Genomic DNA, 23902 nt, shown 5'->3' with positions numbered 1-23902 from the left:
ATTTGGCTATTGAAACTTGTGTATGATTCACGAAGTTCTTGTGTGGTGTTTTTCAGCTCCATCAATTGATTTACATTCCTGTCTAAACTGTTTATTCTTGTTAGCATTTCATCAAACCTTTTTTTCAAGGTTCTTAGTTTCTTTGCATTGCGTTAGAACATGATCTTTTGCTAAGAGAGTTTGTTATTACCCACCTTCTGAAGCCTATTCTGTCAATTCATCAGACTCTTTCTCCATCCAGCCTTGTTCCCTTGCTAGTGAGGAGTTGTGATCCCTTGGAGGAGGAGAGGTGTTCTGGTTTTGGGAATTTTCATCCTTTTTGCGTTGGTTTCTTCCCATCTTTGTGGATTTATCTACCTGTGGTCTTTGTGGTTGGTTACTTTCAGATGGGGTCTCTGAGTGGACGTCCTTTTTGTTGCTGATGAGGTTCTTTCTTTCTGCTTCTTAGTTTCCCTTCTAACAGTCAGGCCCCTGGTTGTAGGACTGCTGAGGTCCACTCCAGACCCTGCTTGCCTGGAGATCACCTGCAGTGGCTGCAGAACAGTAAGGGTTGCTGCCAGTTTCTTCTTCTGTTATCTTTGTCCCAGGAGGATACCCGCCCAATGTCAGTCTGAGCTCTCCTTTATGAGGTGTCTCTTTGATTATGAGGGGGTTGGGGAGCTGCTTGAGGAGACGGTCTGTCCCTTATGGAAGCTCACGTGCTGAGATGTGAGCTCTGTTGTTCCATTCAGAGCTGCTGGGCAGGTAAGTTTAAGTCTGCTGCAGCAGAACTCATAACTGCCTTTTTTTTTCCCAGATGCTCTGTCCCGGGAAGGTGGGACTTTATTTATAAGTTTCTGTCATTCTGCTGCCTTTTGTCAGAGATGCCCTGCCGAGCAAGGAGGTAGCCTAGACACAGTCTGCCAGTAGAGGTGTTGCTGAGCTGCTGTGGACTCTGCCCAGCTGCTGTGTGAACTTCCTTGCAGTTTTGTTTATAGGGGTATAGTTAGAACTGCCTTGTAATGGCAGTCTGCCTCAGTAACAGGGAACTGTCTCTGTAATGGTGGACTGTCTCGGTAATGGCGGATTGCCTCGGTAGTGGTGGACTACCTTGGTAATGGCAGGTGCCCTTCCCGCTACAGAGCTGGACCACTCCAGGTCCAGCTGCACTTTCTCTGAAACTCAATCCAGTGTTTCAGATTGCTGGTCTTTGTGGGAATGGGACAGCCAAGCCAGATCACCTGGCTCCATGTTTCAACCCCTTTTTATTCAGGTGAACTGGCGACTCTGTCTCCCAGGCGTTCCAGTCACCAGTTGAAATGGCACCCGGATTTGTGTGAGTTTTTGTGCAGAGATCTGCTGCACCAGCAGAAACAGCCACACTGGAGACTTGCCTACTTTTCCACCTGGGGAATCTCCTGGTCAGTGGGCAGTAAAAATTCATTTTGAAATACAGTGATCACTCACCCTCTGCATTTTCCCTGGGAACTGCAATTGAGAGCTATTCCTATTCGGCCACCTTGGATCCTCCCATGTTCTGCCTCAAGTTCTTATTCTAGAATTCTAGAATCATCTGAAAAAGCTAATGTTATCACCCTTATTAAGTCTCAGTTACAGAATCCCTCCAGATAGTTTTATTGCATGGACCTTACCTAACTATTGGACTCAAGATTCTGATACTTGAATTAGAGAAGGCCAGGTAGCTATGTGTTCTACTTTAGCACTTTGTAAACATCTGTGAATATCATGTAAGACAACCATGTAAGCTGCACTTTGGGGAACAAATGTTCTATCAAATCAAGGGTTAGAAAACAGAGGTTCATAGACCAGAACCACCCCTGCCCATTTTACCCCCCACTTTTTTTGTAAACACAATTTTATTGGAACACAGCCATGCCCATTTATTTATGTATCATTGATGGCTGTTTTCATGCAATATAGCAGAATTTGGTCATTGCAACAGAAACATATGGACCACATAGCCTAAAATATTTAGCATCTGGCCCTTACAGAAAAGTGTGCCTAACTCTGTTCTACATACTAACCAGTATTCTGAGGAAAAAAAAGTTAGGAAGGCATTCCACTGTTAAGGAAGTTCAAGAAGTAGTATATACCTTCATGAACATTTAAATTTTACTCTATAAGTAAAAAAAAACTCTAGAGTCCTACAGAAATACACACACACACACACACACACACACACACAGTTGGCCCTTGAACAATGCTAAACAATGCTGAGGGGAGGAATGTTGACCCCCACCATGTAATTGAAAATTCACATGTAACTTGATTCCCCCCAAAACTTGACTACTAATAACCTACTGTTGACTGGAAACCCTACCAGTAACATAAACAACACATATTTTGCATCTGTATTATACACTGTATGCTTAGAAGAAAGTAAGCTTGGGAAAAGAAAGTGTACGTAAGAAAGTCATAAAGAAGATAAAATATATTTGCTATTCATGAAGCAGAAGTGGATCATCATAAAGTTCATCCTCATAGTGTTCTTGTTGAGTAAGCTGAGGAGGAAGAGGGAGGGTTGTTTTACTATCTCAGGTAGCAGAAGCAGAAGAAAATCCCCATATAAGTGGACCCACACAGTGAAAACTCAGGTTTGCACTATAGGTTAACTGTATGCATATATAAGCTCACACATATACAGCAATTTGATTTTTTAACCATTATTTTACATGCTTTTTAAACTTCCAAATCTATTTTTCATTGAAGAACTATTAATATTTCTTAGCACTCTAGAATTTTGTGAATTCTACTTGGGAAATGCTTGATGTAAGGTGCTATTTATTTTCTTATCACTGCTGTAGAATTGTCTATTTCTGCATTTCACCTCTCCTCTCCTTTGGTTCTGCTTATCTGATTCAAAGATTATTTGCAATGTGGTTCGGCTATGGACTCATTTGTAGTTCAAATTTGCTAGACAGAATAGTAAGGATGAAGTGAGTCTGTGACTGATGGCTGTATCTACAGTCAGTTTTCATTCATAACAAAGGTTATTAACTGCAATGATTTTATGGCAATTGTGTGAGAGGCCACAGGTACAAAGGGAATTCATTTGGAGCCCAGCAAAAGTGCACTCCCACCAGCACTTTGAGCTGTGGCAAGTTCCTTTGCTTCCGATTAGCTGAATTACCTTTTTTTATAAACTAGAAATAAGAACAACTACTTAAAAGATTACCAGAATAATGTGAGTTAAGGCTTATGAAGTAGTCTGGTTTCTGCAACACAGCAAGTGTTTCCCAAGGGTCAGTTCTTTTCTACAAAATTGCTGACACAGTTGAGAGAGCGTTTTAGATTGAGGTAACCCTTGTGAGGGAGGCAATGTACTGCAGTGGTTGAGAATGTGGACTTTAGAACCAGATATATTCCAATTCCCTCTTTTCTCACCTCTGTGACACAAGTGAGTTTCTTAGCCTCTCCTCCCACCATGTGACTGTGCCGAGTTCTTATGAGGATTTAGTGAAATAAATGTGCAAGATGCCTGACGTTAAATAAATGGAAAAGATAATAAGTGCATTCCCAAGGTATTAGCATGATGGTCATAGAGGTATCATGCTGTGAAAAGGGAATAACCAATAGGAAGTTGAAGGATTCAACTTGTAGTCCTAGAGTGAGCCACTAACTTACTGGTTAGATAAACAGTAAGATAATCAAGTAAGGTTATCCAAGTAAGATTAACCAGTAAGACACCCAGGAGAACTGCTAACTTACTGGTTATCTAACCAGTAAGATAACCTTGCTTAGATAACCAGTAAGTTAGCTAGCTTGGTCTGGTTACGTAACCTCTCTGGGCTTCCATCCATCATCTTTGCGGTCTTGGTCTAGGTGATATTGCTATATATTGTAGAGCACTTTAAGGGCCACAATATATTTCACACACTTTATTTCACTTTGTAGTCATAATCGTATATCCCAGTTTCTGTGAAGTAAGACTTTATGATGACAATGTAACTAGATTAGAAGCACTTTCTTGTTTTACGTCCAGCCTCTTCCATGATGCCATTTCTGTAGCCAAACTGTTTCCAATGTCTGCAAAGGGGGTCCTTGTTAGGCATTATTTTTATTAGCACACAAATGTCCCAACTCAATTGGCTTCTGGGCTAATGAATTTAACTTGACAGGGAAATTAATCAGTTCTAATTAGGTTTCTAAATTATTCCTTGTGCCTTTATGTTTCCTTGGCTTGCATTCACTTTTCCACAGTCTGGTGTTGCTGGGGCTTTTCAAGCCACTTTGGGTCAATGAGACAGGCTTCATCACTAGCCTTAAAGCCTCAGTCAGGTTCATCTTGTGGTTATCCTGTGCTGGGCTGGAGGTATTGCTGGATTCATGCCCAACCCCCAGCATAACCAACAGCTCTTTCTATGGGCTGGGCTTCTTTGGTTCTTTAAGAAACTTTGGAATGGGCCAGGCATTGTGGCTCACACCTGTAATCTCAGCACTTTGGGAGGCCGAGATGGGCAGATCACCTGAGGTTAGGAGTTCAAGACCAGCCTGATCATCGTGGAGAAACCCCGTCTCTACCAAAAACACACACAAAAAAATTAGCCAGGCGTGGTGGTTCATATCTGTAATCCCAGCTACTTGGGAGGCTGAGGCAGGATAATCGCTTGAATCCAGGAGGTGGAGGTTGTGGTGGGCTGAGATGATACCATTGCACCCCAGCCTGGGCAACAAGATCGAAACTCTGTCTAAAACAAAACAAAACAAAACAAAAAACTTTGGTATAAACAGAAGCAACTTTGAGACATGGGAAAGTAGATGAGAAAAACCACTGGGAAAGGGCAGATTTGCGGATGGTAAAAGCAAACCAGTAACAGCAGCTCCCGGTGAAATTTACCTCTGAAGTGTCTCAGGCCTACCTTGTCATCACACATGTTTTATAGCCCTAGCAAGCATCCAACCCAATTTGAGACATACATCAGTTCACCTGCTCAGGAAGGATGTTCCTTCTTGGAATAATAATGTGACATTGATCTGTGGCGAGACAAGAATTCCACCCAAAAAACTCTAATGCAATATTGGATCAGCATTAAAATAATTGAGAAAAAAATTGTTGTTGAATCTCTGCTAATGTAATATTCCTAAATATATGTGAACAGGGTTTCAGTTAAGATCAATGTTACCATGTCAATTTTTTGTTACCTTTTTCCCCTAAATTCTTTTGGGTCAGAAAAAAAAATTCAGAGTTATTGTGGAGTTTGGGAGTGTATTCTCTTTTGTCGTTGTTGTTGTTATTTGTATAGTATCTTAGGGTAGCAATTCCATTTTAAGGATTTTTTATTCCTGGGGAAGTAATCATAGAAATACTAAAGATAATGATAATTAACAGGTCGTGTGCTTATCATTTGCCAGAGATTGTGCTAAGTGCATTATCAGCATGATATAGTCCATTTTCAAAAAAATGGATTAAATTGAAGGTCAGTGTTCTATTCTTTTTATAGATGGGGAAAGAAAGTTTGGAAAGGATAAGTACATTGCAAAAGTCACACAGCAAGGTAACTAATAGGGTAAGAACTTCCGGTTTATCTAACTCCTAATTATATGACACATTAAGTCATGTTGCATGTAACTATATATTGTGTTTTTAAATAAAATATAAATGTAAAGAGAAAAGACTGGAAGGATATGTGCCAAACTATTAGTGTTTGGTTCTAAGTAGTGAGATGACTTTTCTTTCTTAGTTGCCAAGTTTTGTTAAGTAAAAATGTGCTATGTTGCACACAAACACACACACACATATACACACACACACAAATGTTTCTCTCCAATTTTCCATTTCAACAAATGGCTTCATCTCTACCCAAAACAAAACAGGTAGCTAGGAGTTGTCCTTGATTTCTCTCTTTGCCTTAACCTCAACAAGTCCTTCCAATAAGATTATATCACCAACTATATCTATTACTCACCTCTTCTACTTCCAGGGACATTGCCATTATCTTTCTTGACTTCTACCACTGTCTTCACCACGTGACAACAAGAGAGATCTTTTGAAAGTAAAAATCAGAATGTGTTTCCTACCCTCTGAAAATTGTTGGTAGCAGGTAGAATAAAATCTATGCCTACCTCACACTCCTAACTTCCCTGGATATGATTGATTCCTGCTTTCTTCTCCAGTTCTCCTTCTGCCATTTCCTCAGCTCTCATAGGCTCTGTGAGGGGTTTACCCAAGCCCTTAGGCATGCTAGAATTTTCTTTCACATGTCTTTTGGTGGTCAGGACCCTCTTCTCCTGCCTCTTGAGGGGAAGATCTGGTCAACTCCCATTTCCTTCCTTCCTTCCTTCCTTCCTTTCTCTTTGTCTTTCTTCCTTTCTCTCTCCCTTCCTTTCTTCCTTCCTTCCTTTCTTTTTTCTTTCTCTCTTTCTCTCTCTTTCCCTTTCCTTTCCTTTCTTCTTTTTCTTTTTCTCTTTCTCTTAAATAGAGACAAGGTCTCACTCTGTCTCCCAGGCTGAAGTGCAGTAGTGCAATCATAGCTCACCGCAGCCTCAATCTCCTGAGCTCAAGCCATCTTCCCACCTCAGCCTCAGCCTCTGGAGTAGCTGGGACCAAAAGCATCCACCACCATGCCTGACTCCATGCATTCTTCATTTCTCTGCTAAGATGCCACCTTCACAGAAAAAGGTCCCTGTTCATCTTATCAAACCCGGGAGAATAAGATACATGAGCTCCCATCTCTCACTGAGTGTCTGTCTTTTGGAAAGTGTGCTGGTTAATTTTATGTGTCAATTTGACAAGGTTAATGAATACCCCAGATACCCCTCATTCCATTAACTCTCCCAAAGAACCCTGTTATTTTCTTCTTCAGATAATTCTTTATGGCTGAAGGCTGAAACTGAAACACTGAAATTGCTTCAGAGTTTTTCACTTTGTTTCCTTCTTCATGATCTATCTCCTTTTGCATTACTCAGGGTTCTCCAGAGAAAAAGAGCCAATAGGATAGATGAATAGATGGATGGATAGATGATAGATAGATAGATAGATAGATAGATAGATAGATAGATAGATAGATAGACAGGCAGATAGATAGACAGATAGATAGACAGATAGATGAGAGGACCTTTATTATGAGATTGGCATACAAGATTACAGAGGCTCTGAAGTTCCACAATATGCTGTCTGCAAAGTGGAGAACCAGGAAAGCCAGTGATGTAGTTCAGTCCAAAACTGAAGCCCTGAGAATCTGGTAGGGGCTGCTGGGGCTGCTGATTTGTCTTGGAGTCTAAAGGTCTGAGACCCAGGAGCTCTGAAGTCTGAGGGCAGGAGAAGATGGATATGCCAGATCAAGAGGGAGAGAATTAACCCTTCCACTGTCTTTTCGCCCAATCTGGGCAGGTCTCCTTTACTCAGTTTACTGATTCAAATGCTAATCTCTCCTGGAAACAGCTTCTTAGGCATAATGTTTTTCCGGCTTTCTGGGTATTCATTAACCTTGTCAGGTTGACACATAAAATTAATCAGTACACTTTCCAAAAGACAGACATTTCGAAAAGATGTCCAGACTCCGTGAGAGATGGGAGCTCACGTATCTGATCCTCAGTCCAGCACAGTGCCTAGCACCCAGTGGGGTGCTCACTAATTATTAATAGCTAAAACCTAGTAAGCTGGAGACATGGACTGCCCTGAGGCAAGCTTGAACAATTTCAAACCATTGCAAATTTACTATTTAACCAAGGACATGTAGCTGAGTTCCTGGGATTCAGAGACTAACTGTATAACTGGGAATCTTCTGAGTTAAATTTTATATAGAACTTATCATTTATTAAAGCATAAATAATTAAAATGTGATGATAAAATGTTCATATATATTTAAACTCAATAGTAACTGCAGAATTGTTTCCAATTTTGACCAGCAAACATTTTTTTCAGAAAGAAATATTTGATGACTGACATTGGATAGCATTGTCAGACAAAAAGCAGAAAACTTCTTAGTCACTTTGAGTATTGTTAGGTTATCTTTGGATAAGGGACCCTTTTATTGCCTGATCCAGGATGGTCACCTCTCACTGCTCAGATGAATTTGGTACCCAGTGGCATTGCACAATTTCTGAAACTGTGGGTTGTGACTGTGTCTTTATTGACTAGAAGTTCTCAGACACATGCTTTCCACTTCTATAAAATGGGTACATGAATGGCTTACTCATAGAATCATTGTGAGAATTGGGTAAGAAGAGAGTAGAATATTTTAAGTGCTTGTTAATGGTCATGCCTTCATTTGCTTAAAGATAGAGATGGTCTTCTTTATCTTTTTATTTTCAGCATAAAAATAATGACAGGAGTTTCACTGCGTTTGTAAACATGATTGAATTGAGGTTTTTTAGCTTTCCTGTCTATCAGGGCATCCTTAGGATCGCAGAAAATGTTTGTCCCCACCCAATCTTCTTTCAAATTTTCTTTCAGACAAGCATTGTGGTTCCAGGGTTGGGTATGAGGCAGGCAGTAAGAAAAGAGGGCTTATAATATTTTCTTTTGCTTTGTTTCAGCTTTCTGCTGAAAAAGCAAAGTGGGCAGAGCAAGAACCTGAGAACAGCGAGATGTGAGTTCCAATCACAGCACCTCTCCTTAGGAGCTGTGTGACTGTGGGCATGCTACTTAACATCTCCGACCTTAACTATTCGATGAGTGTAATATACCTCTTTTAATGGGATTGCTGTGGGAATCAAACGAAATAGCATTGTATATCTAACATGATAGTTTGAACACAGTCAATACTCCATAAATATTCATCTGCTAATGTCTTATTTCAAGATTTTTGTGTAAGTGTGGGAAGAGAATGGGAGAAGGAGAAAGGGAAGAGGAAAAGAGAGAGAAAGGGGCTCAAAAGACAGACCAGAACACAGCAGGTTTCTTGGAAAAGTCATAAAGAGCAAGAAGCAGTATTCAGCCTGGGCTGTGTCCATGACCACGGGCTCAACTCTGCTGTTAGCAGATGGGGAAATTCTTGAACTGTAAATATTAGACCAAAGAAAACGTGGCTTTTGTGAATTTCTTTTGGGCTGGTTTCTGAGAAGGGTGGCTTTCTGTGCCAGCTCCCCACCTCCACGTCTGTTCCCTGGCCTCCGGAATGTGGCCCCCATGGCAGAGCCTGAATTGTTACCAGGGTGATGAAGATGTCCTTGGCTCTAAGTTTGCTGACTAGGGCCTAAAAGGCTGGTCAGTACTTAGTGACCAGGGACTTCTAATGCTCAAGGGCAGCTCTGGCATCAAGATGGAATGAAAATTGGCAGCCCCATAGAAGCTTGCCTACCCCTGCTCCTCATTCCAGATTTCCATTTATTTACAATATTTCCAAAGCATCCAGTTCATGGTATTTGGTGGCATAACTCTGACCTCAGGAGACCCTCCATAGAAATGTAACATGTGTTTAATGGGTTCCAATTTTAGCTCTGCTACTTAGTTATGTGACCTTGGATAAGTCCCTTTATTTCTGAGTTTCATTTCCTTTGAAGGGTAGAGGGGACAGGGAAGAGAGAAAAGAGGGTGTTGCACTTATATCTTTCCTGTGTGACAAACCACTTCAAACCTTAGTGGCTTAAAACAACAATTTACTATTGTTTTTTATGGTTCTGTAGGTTGACTGGCCTCTGCCGGGCATCTCTTCCGTGGGGTGTCTGGAGATGCAGCCATCTGAGGACATGACTAGGCTGGATGTCCAAGAAGGATTACTCATATGGATGGCACTTGATGTGGGCTGTCATCTGGGAGCTCAGTTGAGGCTGTTGACCTGACAGACAATATGTGGTCTCTCCATGTAGTGTGAATACAGCTTCTCACTGTATGGTGAATACATTTGCAAAGAAAATGCCCCCAAAGAGAGCATTCCAAGAGGTTTAGGAAGATGTTTCAAGACTTCTTACAACCTAGTAATGGAAGTTCTAGAACGTCACTTCCACCATATTCTCTTGGTCAAGCAAGACTGGGCTGGGTTCAAAGGGAAAGGAAATAGATTTTACTACTGAATGAGATAGGGGCATGATTACAGTGAAGAGCTTGTAGGATAGGAGGTATTAGAGCAGCAAGCTTTAGAAACTACAGTCTTCCACAGGAAAAGGTGGATGAGCTAGATCCCCTGAAAAAGTGGGGAGGAAAACCTCGTCACTTCTAGTTCAGTTTGATTTTGTCTGCCCCCATCATTTGTAGCACTGTGAAGATAGTGGATGTGGATTTAGTCTGGTGACCCAAACCTTTATTCACTGAGTAACCACTTAGAAAGACAATGGTGGCTCCTTTCAGCCTCCACGCCAGACCAGACGTGGTCCCTCCTCACTTGGTTGCTATTTGGGGCTTCTCCTCACTTGTCTCCTCCTCTGATTTTTAATGTTCTATAGAGCTCAGGAATCATCAAGACGTTCTTCCCCCTTCTCTGAGAATGGGGGAGAGCTGGGGATAAGGTCAGAGATGCCCTCCATTTATACCTAAGCACACTATACCATTGTCCAGAATCTGTAAACCTCCTGAACTAAGGAAAAGTCAGATGGGAAGCAGACACCATGAACTAGATTTTAAACATCTTCTTTATGGCATTTATTAATTTTCTATGGTATGTAAAAAATTGCCACAACACATGTATACACCATGGAATACTATATGCGGCTACACAAAGAATGAGATCATATTCTTAGCAGGGACGTGGATGGAACTAGAGGCCATCATCCTTAGCAAACCAACACAGGAACAGAAAACCAAACACCTCATGTTCTCACTTATAAGTGGGAGCTAAATGATGAGAACACCTGGACACATAGAGGAGAACAACACACACTGGGGCCTTTTGGAGGGTGGAAGGTGAGAGGAGGGAGAAGATCAGGAAACATAACTAATGGGTAGTCGGCTTAACACCTGGGTGATGGAATCATCTATATGACAACCCCCATGACACACATTTACCTTTGTAACAGACCCGCACATGTACTCCTGAACTTAAACTAAAAGTGTAAAAAATTGCCAAACATAGCAGCTTAAAACAGTACCTACTTATTACCTCACAATTCTGTGGGTCTCCTGTCCGGGAAGCATTCACTGGGTTCACTCCTCAGGCGATCACGAGACTGAATTTAACGAGTTGATCAGCATGAACTCTCGTTTGGAGGTTCTGGGGAAAATTCACGTTGAAGTCATTTCAGGTTCTTGGCAGCGTTCCGCTCCTTGCAGTTGTGAGGCAGGGGTCCTCATTTTCTTGTTGTCAACTTGGTTCGTTCCTAGTTTCTTGAGGCTACCTGTGTGCCTTGCCATGTAGCCCCCTCCATCTGACCTTTAGATTCAGGTGTAAATGTCTCAGGTGATTAGGTCAGGCTTGAGGTACCTCCCTGTCTTAAGGCAAACTGATTTGGGAACTTACTCATAGCTAAAGAAAAATCCTTCCCATGAATACCTAGATTCGTGTTTAATTGGTAAACTGGGAGAAGGTGTGTACACGAAGGCCCTGGAGTCTAGGGAACCATCTCAGAATTCTGCCTGTCACACCATGTCTCTCCAATAGCCACATCAAAGAAAGCCTAAAGGTTCTGTAGTTTGGCCACACCTGGTTGGCAACTGAGAGGCCCCCAGCCTCTGAAATTGATGCCCTTAGAGCACCCACACCTGGTTTCCAGGGAGGGGAGATGTCTCATCCTAAACAACACTGTCAGTTCTTACAAGTCTCTCCTCTTCAGTGCTCCCTTCTCATTTTCACAGCTTGGGGAGTGCTGGGTGTGGTGGCTGGTAGTGAGGTTAACTGGCCCACTTCTTTGGAAACCTTGGTCACAATGCTCCATCCTGGTGTCTGTTGGAGGTTTTGTTTAGAATATGAGCCACTGGAGCCTCTTTGTCCTCCAATTGCAGGGTTCAGGAAAAATCTCACTCAACGTTCTGTGCCATTGTTCTTAAATGGGATGACTACCTTGGAATTGGTGTTCAGGGGAATGAGAAAAACTATTGTGTCATTCTTACCCTCAGGCCTTTAGAATGATGGCCTGTTTTCTCTACTCGGAACAATTACTCTCTCTAATTTTCACTTAGATCCTCTTGTTCATCCTTCCTATCATATCACTTTTTCAGTTTTTTCAAAGATGTCAGCATGCCCTTATTATATTATCTCATGAATATGTACAACCTTTAAGAGAAACCAATAAGAGAATTTAAAAAGAGCATATAACTTTAAAAGCAGTAGGATGTAAAAGCAAATGGAATCTAAAACTCAATCAATTTAAAACAGAAAAAGGAAAATAATTAGAAAAAAACAGGATGTGGAAAATTCTTTTTATTTTATTTGTTACTGTTAAATGTTTGTAAGTACATAGTAGGTGTATACATTTGTGGGGTACATAAGATATTTTGGTATGACCATGCAATGTGAAATAAGCACATCGTGGAGAATGGGGTATCCATCTCCTCAAGCATTTACCCTTTTAGTTATAATCCCATTACATTATTTATTTTATAATATATAATTACTATTGACTATAGTCACCCTATTGTGCTATGAAATAGTAGGCCTTATTTATTTATTTATTTATTTATTTGGTACCTATTACCATCCCCATCTACCTCCCAGCCCCCACTACCCTTCCCAGCCTCTGAGCCTCCTTCTACTCTCTATGCCCTTGAGTTGAATTGTTGTGATTTTTAGATCTCACAAATAAGTGAGAACATGCAATGATTGTCTTCTTGTGCCTTCCTGGAAAGCTGTAAATAGTATGAGAGAAATAACTTCTGACAGATCATAATTGCAATATATAAAAAGACACAAATCTTCCAGAAATAGAATGGGTAAAAATTAAAATTGAATCTTACAGAAGACATAGTTAAAAGAAGAGAATGCACGAAGTTTGAGAGTTAATGGTTGGAAAAACATACCAGGTAACTTCAATTCAAAAACAAACTATTGCAGCTGTATTAATATCAGAGAAAATAGACCAAGGAGGGGAAAAACCTTTCAGAGATAAAAAGAGTTATTATTTAATAATAAAAGGTTGTAATCACTTGAAAGATATAGTAATTCTAAACCTGTATGCTCATAATATTACAGCAAAAAAATAGGAAAAACAACTGTGAGGAGAAATGACAAACCTACCACCCATACAATGAGATTGAAACTTACCTGTCTCAGTAGCTGACAAACCAAACCATAAAATACCACAAGAAACTAGAATGTTTGAGTAATGCAATTAAACAGATTTAATAGATATAGCGAATCCTGTGCCAACATTAAATGAATATACTTTTGTTCAAGAACGTATAGCATATTTATGAAACTGACTGCATGCTAAGCCATCCAGCAAGACTCAAACAATGTCAAATAATTCATGTCACAGAAACTATATGCTGTGACCACAATGTAAAATAAGTTAAAAATCAGTTAAAATAACAATTAAAACATGCATTTATATCTATATTGGTTCAAAAATTTAAATCAGTAGTACAAAAATCTATAATCTAACCCTGCTTTGCCCCCAAAAGACATAAAAACCTTGTAGAAGCAAACAAATGAAAGAAGTTATTCTAAAGACCTCAAGTGTGAGAATAGCACAGTGATCCTTTTTATACTCCTTGGACACATTTCCAAGAGAGTCATCTTCCTATTTAACAGCAATGTAATAGGATGTGAAGTGGAATTGTATCTGGAACTGGAAAGTGGTGATGAAAGCCCAAAGCTGAGGACCAAGGAGGCTTCTTAGCCCACATTCTAATCAGCCAGCCCTCAAATTTTCTAACAGTTTGCAAAGTTAGTCTCACTGCCACCAGCCCCACAACATCATACAACCTGAGCTGTGAGAATAAGGGCAAGAGAGCAAAGAAGAAAAAGGAGTCTTAGGCACAGTAAACTTTGTGTTATGTGTAATACTTCAGATGAGATGCCGTCTCTCTCTGAAAGTCAAGTGTATTTTTATCATCTTTAATTTTGAGCAAATTCTCCTATGTTTTCTTCTAACAGTTTAAACTTTGGTTTCTTACAATAACGATCTAACTTTTCTGGAATGGATTCTTGTGTGTAGTGTGAGGTAGGGATCCAATTCTTTTATTTTCACTTACAGATAACCAATTGTCACTGTGAAATATATTGAATGGCTTATCCTTACTGCATCATCCACAATACCAGGTCTGGTAAATATTAAGTTCCCATCTTTGCTGTCTCTTTCAGGGGTCTCTTTTCCATTGAAGGGATGGAGATCTCAGGGAGGGTTCATGGGTGAGCTAAGGAAGAAGCAGCACAGAGACCTGAAGCCTCAGTTTTCATTAGAGAAATACCATACATTATGCCTAAAAATGAAAAATGAAGTCATTTCAGCATATTATTTAGAGGTCGTGAGGTATTATGATAATAATTAGCTAAATGATTGGTAAGTTATTATCTGTAGGAAGAGTAGTACTATGAAAGAAGAGATGGGGAATTTTGAATTTTCTTACTGGGCCACATAGACCCTAGAAACTGAAAAGATACATGACCTTGCTAAAAATGAAAGCAACAAATAAATACAACCAGACAACATGCCTTTTTGCATTATGGAAGGCTAGGAAACCCTAAGCTGACTTTTTTTTTGCCATGTGGCACCTTGAGACAGTCATTTCTCCTCTATTCTTTACTTCGTGAACAAGATTCTCAATTGTCAGAGGGAGAGGTACCAACTGGGTTCTCCTATTGTATCAGCAATGCTTCATTTTTTTAACTGGTATATGATGTTCACTGTGTTTTTTTTTCTATGCTTTTGTATGCCTGAAATATTTCACAGACATTTCTTACCCTGGGAAAATGTCTCTACAGGGTCCTATAATATTACATTAACTTGATTAGGTCTATTTTCTTTACTGAGCTGCAGATCAAAAGAGGACCGAGTGACTCACCTCAATATCCTAACCACAAGCACAGTGCCTGACACACAGCTGGCTGTAAAAATTTTATTTGTGGATTAAACGGTGCCCTTTAGTTTGGCAAGCTAGCACAGCATGCTCATTCTCATTCTCCAAATTCTACCCATGCCTTAAAGCTGAGGTGAGAACCCTCTCCCCTGACTCCTTCCTGAGCCTTTCACTGGGGACCAGTGTCATCTCTCTGAATATATACATTATTTGTAGTCTGTACTATAAAAGAGGGAGAAAAAAGAGAATAGACATCTTATTGAGCTCTTAGAAACAGACATTTTTTTTCTCATTTCATCTTCCCTTCACTTTTGTAAGGTATATATACCTTTGTTAGAGTTTCTTCATGCCAATAGAATTTAGTAAGAACTCGTTATTAACCATGCATTTTAGAAAGCTCTGGAAGCACAACAACAGGAAAAAATGCAATAAAACACTGTCCTTTTCTTCAAGAGGGTTACATGGGAAAGAGGAAAATAAGAAACTAATACTCATAGAGGTCTATGATCTTCTAGCATAGCTGGATCCAAACTTAGTAACACAACTTTCATGGTCTGTAATATACTGGGCATTGTGCTAGGTGTGTTTCCTGTTTTTCTTTATTTACTTGCACAATAACCCAGTCGTGTCGCACTTGCATATTTTTAAATGAAAGAACACATTCTCTGGGACACTTATACAAATAGCAAGAGATTGTATTACATTGAATGGTGCCACCACCTAAAAATCTATTCTCACTGTGAACCTCAGAACGTGACCTTGTTTGTAAGTAGGACCTTTGCAGATGTACTTAGGATGCAGTCATACTGTGTTAAGGTGGGTGCTAAATCCAATGACTGTTGTTCTTATAAGAAAACCATGTGAAGACACAGAGGGTCATACAAGATAAAGGTCATGTGATTGTACAGGTGGATACTGAAGTGAGGCAACTGCAAGCTATGAACACCAAGGATTGGCTGGGCATAGTGGCTCATGCCTATAATCCTAGCCCTTTGGGAGGCCAAGGAGGGAGGATCACTTGAGGTCAGGGGTTTGAGACCAGCCTGGCCAATAAGGGAGGGGAGGGAGGAGAGGAAATGGAAGGGGGAAGGGAGGAAAGGGGTGGAGGGCAAGGGAGGAGGGGAGGTGGGGAGGGGAGGAGGGGAGAGAGGGGAAGGGAAGGGTCGGCAGGAGGGCAGGACAGGGCAGGGAATGGCAGGGAAGGGAAGAACACCAAGGATTACTGGTCATTGCCAGAAGCTGGGAGAGAGATGCTATGGGCTGAATGTTTGCATCACCTGCAAAATTCATATGTTGAAAGCTAATTCCCAATATGATGGTATTAGGAGGTGGGTTTTGGAAGATAATTAGGTCATGGGAGTGGGCCCCTCATGAATATTATGATAGGGGATTGTTATTTTATCATATCATTATGATAAGGGATTATTGCCTTTATAAGGGGCTAAAGACACCAGAGTTTCCCTCTTCTGCTATGTGAGTTTATAATTAGCAGCTGGCCATCTCTGAACCAAGAAGAAAGCACAACTGTGTCAGTGTCTTGATCTTGGACTTCTCAACCTCTAGGACAGTGGGAAATAAATTTCTATTATTTATAAGTCACCCAGACTATAATATTCTGTTAGAGCAGTCTAAATGAACTAAGACAAGGCATGGAACAGATTCTCCCTCCGAGCCTCCAGAAGGAACCAATCAGAAGAAAACTTTGATTTAGATTTTCTGGCCTCCTGAACTGTGAGGCGATGAATTTCTATAGTTTTAAGCCACCCAGTTAGTGATAACCTTTCACAGCAACACAGGAAACTATTCTTTTGTTTCGTTATATTTTGTTTGTTTTGTTTTTTGAGACAGAATCTTGCTTTACTGCCCAGGTTAAAGTGCAGTGACAAGATCTCAGCTCACTGCAACCTTTGCCTCCCAGGTTCAAGCAATTCTCCTGACTCAGCCTCCCTAGTAGCTGGGATTACAGGTGTGCACCACCAAGTATGGCTAATTTTTGTTTAGTAGAGACGAGGTTCTACCATGTTGGGAGGCTGGTCTCAAACTCCTGACCTCCAGTGATGCGCCCACCTCAGCCTCCCAAAGTTCAGAGATTACAGGCATGAGCCACCACACCTGGCCAAGCCACAGGAAACTAATGGAGAGACTGAGACAGAATTCAGGCCCATATTTGGTTCCAGAGTCCAGACTCTTGATGGCTGCTCTGTCCTCCTTCACACAAAGCTAAGGAGAAAAGAAGCTGATGCAAATATGCTTTGAAAATCTCAAAGTATTCCTCAAGGATTATGCATTTTATTGTTATTATTTTAAGAGACTATTCTCCAAATTGCCAAAGAATTCAGTGAAATGTCATTAGTAAATAAATTGAGATACAGGACATAGTCCTTTTTCCATTAAGTCAATTCTTTAAATGACATTTCTGGGATTTCTCTTGCTTTCATTCTGTGTCCCATTCTGCTCAAAATAATTCCCTGGTTGTTTATGCCAATAATTTAATGAGAAAGCCCATAGGTAAGTATTTAAAAACAGCCTATACTCAACTGTAATAAATTACACTAGAATGCACAGAGAGCTTTATGGCTTAGGACAGATATAATCATGCTGGACTTGCTAAAACAACATTATATATAAATCTAGATGCTATGTGTATTAGTCCGTTCTTACACTGCTATGAAGAAATGACCAAGACTGGATGATTCATCAAGGAAAGAGGTTTAATTGACTCACTGTTCTGCATGGCTGGAGAGGCCTCAGGATACTTATAATCATGGCTGAAGGCAAAGGAGAAGCAGGCACCTTCTTCACAGGGTGGCAGGATGGAGCGAGTGCAAGCAGGGGAAAATGCCAGACACTTATGACACCGTCGGATCTTGTGAGACTCACTATCACAAGAACAGCAAGGGGGAAACCACTCCCATAATTCAGTTACCTCCACTTGGTCCTGCCCTGGATATGTGGGGATTATTACAATTCAAGGTGAGATTTGGGTGGGGACGCAGAGTCAAACTATATCACTATGGTCTGAATCTTTGTGTACCCTCAAAATTCACATAGAAAGATGAAGAGAACAGCTGAATTTGTATAGTGATGTTACTTGGGTTTGAGGTCTTTGAGAGGTGATGAGGATATGGGTAAAGAGCCTTTATGAGAGAGAGTAGTGCTCTTCTTAAACGGGACCCCAGAGAGACACTCACTCCACATAGAAAGATGAAGAGAAGGTGCTATCTATGAGGCAGAAAGTTGACCCTTATCAAACACAAGTCTACCTTGACCTGGGACTTCCCAGACTCCAGGAAAGTGAGAACTAAATTTCTATTGTTTATAAGCTACTCAGTTTAGGGTGTTTTGTTATAACAGCCCAAAATAGACTAAGACCTTGGTGTTAGATTGCGTTGTTGTTCAACAATGACTTAAAAAGTCACCTCTGCATGAATTCAGGTCTTTTAAGATTTTCTTAAAGCGAGAGCTTTTTTTTCCTTGAATATTTGAGTCCCCTCATTCCTACCACAACCGCACATACAAACATGCACACACTTGCATACATATATACACATACATGTTAGTATGCATACACATGTGCAGGTGCACATATAACCTACACACAGACACAGGAATGTGCACAGATGTCTAGACATGTACCTGTGCATGGGCGTATATATGCATGAGCACATGTACATAAGTATGTATACACACATAGGCACACACACGTACATGCTCTTTAAAAAGAACTACGTGCCCCATATTTTCTTCAGACCTAATTGTCTCCTTTTCTGTATCTTCATTTTTAGCCTCTCTTTTTACTAATATTCAATAATGCTAATGGTAAAAGCTGAATTTGTATAGTTTACATGCTACACATCTTTAAGCCCCATATTACAGTTCAGTAAGCAGGAGTACAGCAAGGTTTTGCAAACTGACCCAGCTTTACTCATGGGTTGGTCTTGGATACTCTCTACAATCCTCCTCTGTACACTTGCTCATGTATTTTGGTGATTTTAAATTCTACCCCTTTGCTGATGATTCCAGGATTTTTACCCCTAGCCCTGACTTTGTGCTCCAAGACTGCGTAACTGCTTAACTGCCATCTTCACTTGGAGGTCTTAAGCATCTCAAACATAAGATGATGGGAACAGAACACCCTCCCTTCCCCACCCCAATACACTATGAACTGTTCCACAGTTGTGACCTACTCTGCCTGCCTCCTTTCCTGCTCAGTAAATACACCATCATCCATCCATGCAGTTACTTGTCCAAAAACAAAAAAATCCCATACTTTTGCCCTTTTCGTGTCTCCTTCTCTATCACATGCATTAGCATATCCTGTCAACTTTGCCTCCAAAATATGCCCCATTTAAGATACATGCCTCCATCTCCATTAATGCCACTCTTCCCAGACCTGCTGGAGACAGGGTCTCCTGACTGGTCTCCTCACTTCTGCTCAGTCCAAAGTATCCCCTTATAAACAAATACAATTAGATATTTTCTGAGATGGCCCCTGTACATCATGTCATCAGAGCATATATTTTTTGATCAATGTTAGAAAACTGAGGGGAATTTTCCAATTATGGGCTGAGAAATGTCGCTGAGTGTTATTTGCAAAAACCCTGTTACCACCAAATTTGATCGGTTGTAAATACTGAAAATAAACTGTAGCCCTGAATGACGGGGGATGGATGAGCCTCATGGGCTGCCAGTTTGCATGTCCCTGGACACCACTGCTGCACCTGACCACTGGGTACTTGCTAGCTCATTCAGCTCTCGTCTGCATACTTGGAGCCAATGACTTCCCCATCACCCTGGCAACCAACCCAGTTTCTGCTGTGGTGGCCACATTCCAGAGGTGGGAGGACAGGAGCAGAGGAAGAGAGTTAGTCCACAAAGCAGTGTCAGACCTAATGGGGCCTCTTAAGTCATGGTGAACGGGTTGGATTTTTTCCTGGCAGTAAAGCAGAGCGGGATTCTGTGTGACCCTCCCCAGCTCAGGTGAGCATTCACTTTTGTGAGCAGTGAATGGTATTTCATTTGAGGTTTTGTCCTGTGGGGCAGCAGAGACACACTGCCCAAATCCCAGCCAGAAGGGCAGGCTGGGGAGCAGGCATGAAGGTAGTCACTGGGAACCCTGGCATCCAAACAACAGAGTAGGATGTAGGTATGGCCAGAGACCATGAGAAAGATCAATTCAGTGAATTTGACATTTTAAAAATCTTTAAGGAGATCCCTGGGCAGAGAATGAGTGGCCAACATTTTAGGCAGTGAATGCAATGTGCATAAAAGCCACAGAAGCAGAGGCACACTGGTAAAGAACAAGACTCTAGGGCTGGTGCAGAGGATGAGTGAGTTTTGATGGGAGCCTGAGAATCAGGATAGTCCAGCTCATTGGTGATGTTCAGGGGAGTCTGATTTGTAGTGGAAAGATGCTCCTATTCAGAGATGTCAGGCTTGGTAGGAGAGCAAATGGGTAGAGGAATGGTACAAAGAAAGATAGCTCAGTATCCACTTCTGAGTTCCCCAGTGGGTGGTGTAAGGCTCTTCCCTGTGCTCCTAGAGTGTCTTATTCTTACCCCTTCCATGACACCACCTGTGGCTGTCACTCTGATTTTATGTGTATTGTTTCATAATGACAGAATCTAACTTTCTTTTCAGGAGATTCAGAACATGGAGATGAATTATTAAAACAAAACAAAATTATTAACACAAAATAAAACCAGAAAAGACCTTGCTGTGGTTTGAAGGTGTCCCCTCCACAATTCAGGTGTTGCCAATATGACAGTATTAAGAATTGGGCTTTCAAGAGGTGATTAGACAATGAGGGCTCCTCCCTGTGAATGGGAACGCTGTTCGGAGCCTATGAAAGCCTTCATGTGGCATCCAGTCTCTTGCCATTTGGCCTTCCATCATGTGAGGTTACAACATTCCTCTCCACCAACGATGTGGCAATAAGTTCACCATCCTGGGAGCAGGGAGTGGTCCTTGATAGACAATTGCAGCTACAGCTACTTGGATCTTGGGCTTTCCAGACTCCAGGATTGTGAGAACCAAATTTCTGTTCTTTATTAATTGTCCCATCTGTGGGATTACATTGTAGCAGCCACAAATGCACTAGGACACACCTATACTCCAATCGCCCAAAAATAACCTCTGCAAACCATCTGGCAAATGCTCTTTGGGCACTTTTTTCTATGGTTGTATTTGTATTTTGCTGTATAACAAATGAGGTTCAAAATTAGCAAATCATTTCCTAGCCGGCTCTTTATACTCCATATGTAGATATTGAAACTACATGTCAGTGACCACACATATCCATCCATATTACAATGTTTAGTAATTGCCTGGCATTGATATGTTATATGCACATCACACAGTTTCTGCAACCGGCCTGTGGCCTTTGAGCATTTGGTCATCTCTAATTCTTGGCTTTTATAAATATGCCACAGTAAACACCGCAGTACTCACACCTTTTCAAACTCTAAGTATTTCTTTAAGATTATGTTCCCAGAAATAATTTTTTCATTAAAGATTGATACATTTTTAAGGATCTAGGATACATTACCAAATTGTTCTTAGGAAAGTTTATTTCTGTTAAGGGTGCCTATTTCCCCACAACCTGGCAAACACTGAAAATCATTCTCCTTTTATTCTCCCAATGTAATAGGAAAACAATGATATTTCATGATTTCTTTGCAATAGATTGTCTTTCTTTCATTCTTGATAAGAATAAACTTTTTAGTATGTTTATAACCACTTAATTTTTTTTCTTTTGAAAATGACCACCTCATATTATCTGCCTGTCTTTCTGTTGGGGTATTTACCTTTGATTTTTTTTAACCAAATAAAAATATTTTTATATAGATAAGTTTTGGTCATTTATTGCACAAAAAAATCAGTTTGTCTGATATTTTAACTTTGTTTACAGTATTTTAACCATTCAGAATCTCTTTAGCATGATGCAGCCATATTTAACCCTAGTTTCTTTTATGATTTCTGCCTTTGGGGTCATGCTTTCAGAGCCCATCACCACCCTGTGATTAGGTAAATAAAAGCCAGATGTGAGTGCAGTAGCAGTCGCTGCAGCTGTGGCATCTGCAGTTGCAGGGTCTGTGTGCAGGAAGCTTAGTCCATCCATTCACCAGTTTCAACAATAAATCCATTCACACCAATTGTTTTGTGGTGACTGGGGGAGGGCAGAGAGAGAAGGTTTTATGATGAAGGAAACATCACCATTTAGTACAAAGCATCCTATTTTTATTTTCTTTCCTTTTTTTTTTTTTTCTATTTGAGGCAAGGTCTCACTCTGCCCCCAGGCTGGAGTGCAGTGGAATAATCATTGCTCACTGCAATCTCAATCTCCTGGGCTCAAGCAATCTTCCTTCCTCAGCCTTCCAAATAGCTGGAACCACAGGCATGCTATCCTTTCTACTTTTCTGTCTCTGGTGAACTCCGAAAGTTTTTTTTTTTAATTGTGCAGAGCAATTAATGAACAGATTTTTGATGTGTAAGCATTCCTTAAATGTCTTGGTCTGAAACCCAAGCAGTTTATTAAATATGTCCTCCAAACAAACATAATACTGTCTTCCAAAGATTTTGGTGAACACATTTTTTTTCTCCAATTTTTTATAGAAATACATTGCTACATTTTCTTTTAGTGACTTACTATTTTTATACTTAATATATGATTATATATCTAACCCTCAAGTGGTTCTTGGATCAGGAGTGTAAAACTACAGATAATTTTGGGAATTCTTAACTCATCTGTATCAAACAACAATCACTAGCCTGAGGGCTACAAAAGGTGTGTGTGATTTGTTTGGTTTTGTATCCTCAGTTCTTTTCACAGAGTCTGATACATTGTAAGTACTTAATAAATACATTTCAAATGAATGAGGGAGGTGAAGTGACATGTTGAGGCCAGATTTAGACTTTCTCAAATTCAAGTAACACTGCCCCTTCCAAATGAAGTTCAAGAACATTTTCTCAATTGGACAAACTGAACGTTTTCGCTTTGGTTTAGAATGCTCTGTAGTGGAAGGCACGTTTTATCCTGCCTTGAGTCTTTTTCCGTTCTTTTGGCAACAGCATCCCGATACTCCTCTGTGGAACTGAGAGTGAGCTGGGAGGGTTATGTGTAGTCAATCAGAGCACTGTATCCCCATGGCCATAGTCATTGTCTCAGGGTTGAACAAATGACTTAAACTAGATCAATGAGAGATTCCACAGGCCTTTTGATGGAAGTTTCAGAAAGTGACGCAGGTATAAATGTGGAGAGATGACCTATAGAGCCCCTCTTTGCCACCCTAAATAAATATGCCAACATACGGGAAAATAAAACTGAGAGATAAAGACATATTTCTGAAAAGGTTATCTGAGCACTGACTCTATTGTGCAGAACTCTTTTGTGAGAACAAACAAATTTCTCTTTTGGGCTTAAACCAACTAGAGTTAGTTTGCTGTTTCCTGCATCCCCAGATTTTACTCACTATCTCGAAATTTAGACAGTCTAACATCAAACCCTCGTATGAAAGATCTGTGCTTATTAACACAAAGCTCTCAAAGTCATTGACAGTTCTAGTCATTGTTGCCCCAGTTTATCCCTATGGGCTTCCTGGGATATACTAGGATCCATAACCAGCCATCTTCTTGGGCTAGTGTATTAACTAGCATTGATTGAATTCCTAGTATGTATAGTGCATCATAAGTACATTCATTATCTCTATTCTTTCTACCAATATGTAAAATTGCTCATGAGGAACTGAGGCTTTTACTAGGTCCTATAAAATGTACAAGTCATACAGGTGGTAACTGAGGTGCAAGTGTGTGATAGTTATGAGTATGGTCTCTGGACCAACAATACAGACATGAAGATCTAGTTCTACCACAGACTAGCTCTACTGCAGTCTAGTTCTATCACCTAGCAGCTACAAGACATTGGAGAAGTGACTTAAATGATCCTTGTCTCACTTTCCTCATTTATAAATGAGAATAATGACAGAACTCATATTAGTCTGTTTTCATGCTGCTGATAAAGACATACCTGACACTGGGAAGAAAAAGAGGTTTTAATGGACTTACAGTTCCAGG

The 23902-nt window shown here is 40.5% G+C and overlaps 1 long non-coding RNA gene across 2 annotated transcripts in view; it reads left to right on the top strand.

Moving 5' to 3' along the window:
* Positions 1-679: 679 nt before the first annotated feature.
* The window catches only part of LOC118152105 (uncharacterized), a 35680-nt gene continuing 12457 nt past the window's right edge, over positions 680-23902 (top strand). The window contains exons 1-4 of one of the 2 annotated variants that reach the window (XR_004740458.3): positions 680-744; positions 5442-5507; positions 8479-8531; positions 9568-10139. This is a non-coding gene — a long non-coding RNA (uncharacterized LOC118152105). Of the gene's footprint in view, positions 745-5441; positions 5508-8478; positions 8532-9567; positions 10140-23902 lie in introns of those variants that run through there. The other variant, XR_013533302.1, reaches the window with a different exon arrangement.

The sequence above is a fragment of the Callithrix jacchus genome, chromosome 3 (assembly GCF_049354715.1).
Source record: "Callithrix jacchus isolate 240 chromosome 3, calJac240_pri, whole genome shotgun sequence".
In the NCBI taxonomy this organism is placed as follows: domain Eukaryota; kingdom Metazoa; phylum Chordata; class Mammalia; order Primates; family Cebidae; genus Callithrix; species Callithrix jacchus.
This window is presented reverse-complemented; position numbering and strand designations above follow the sequence as displayed.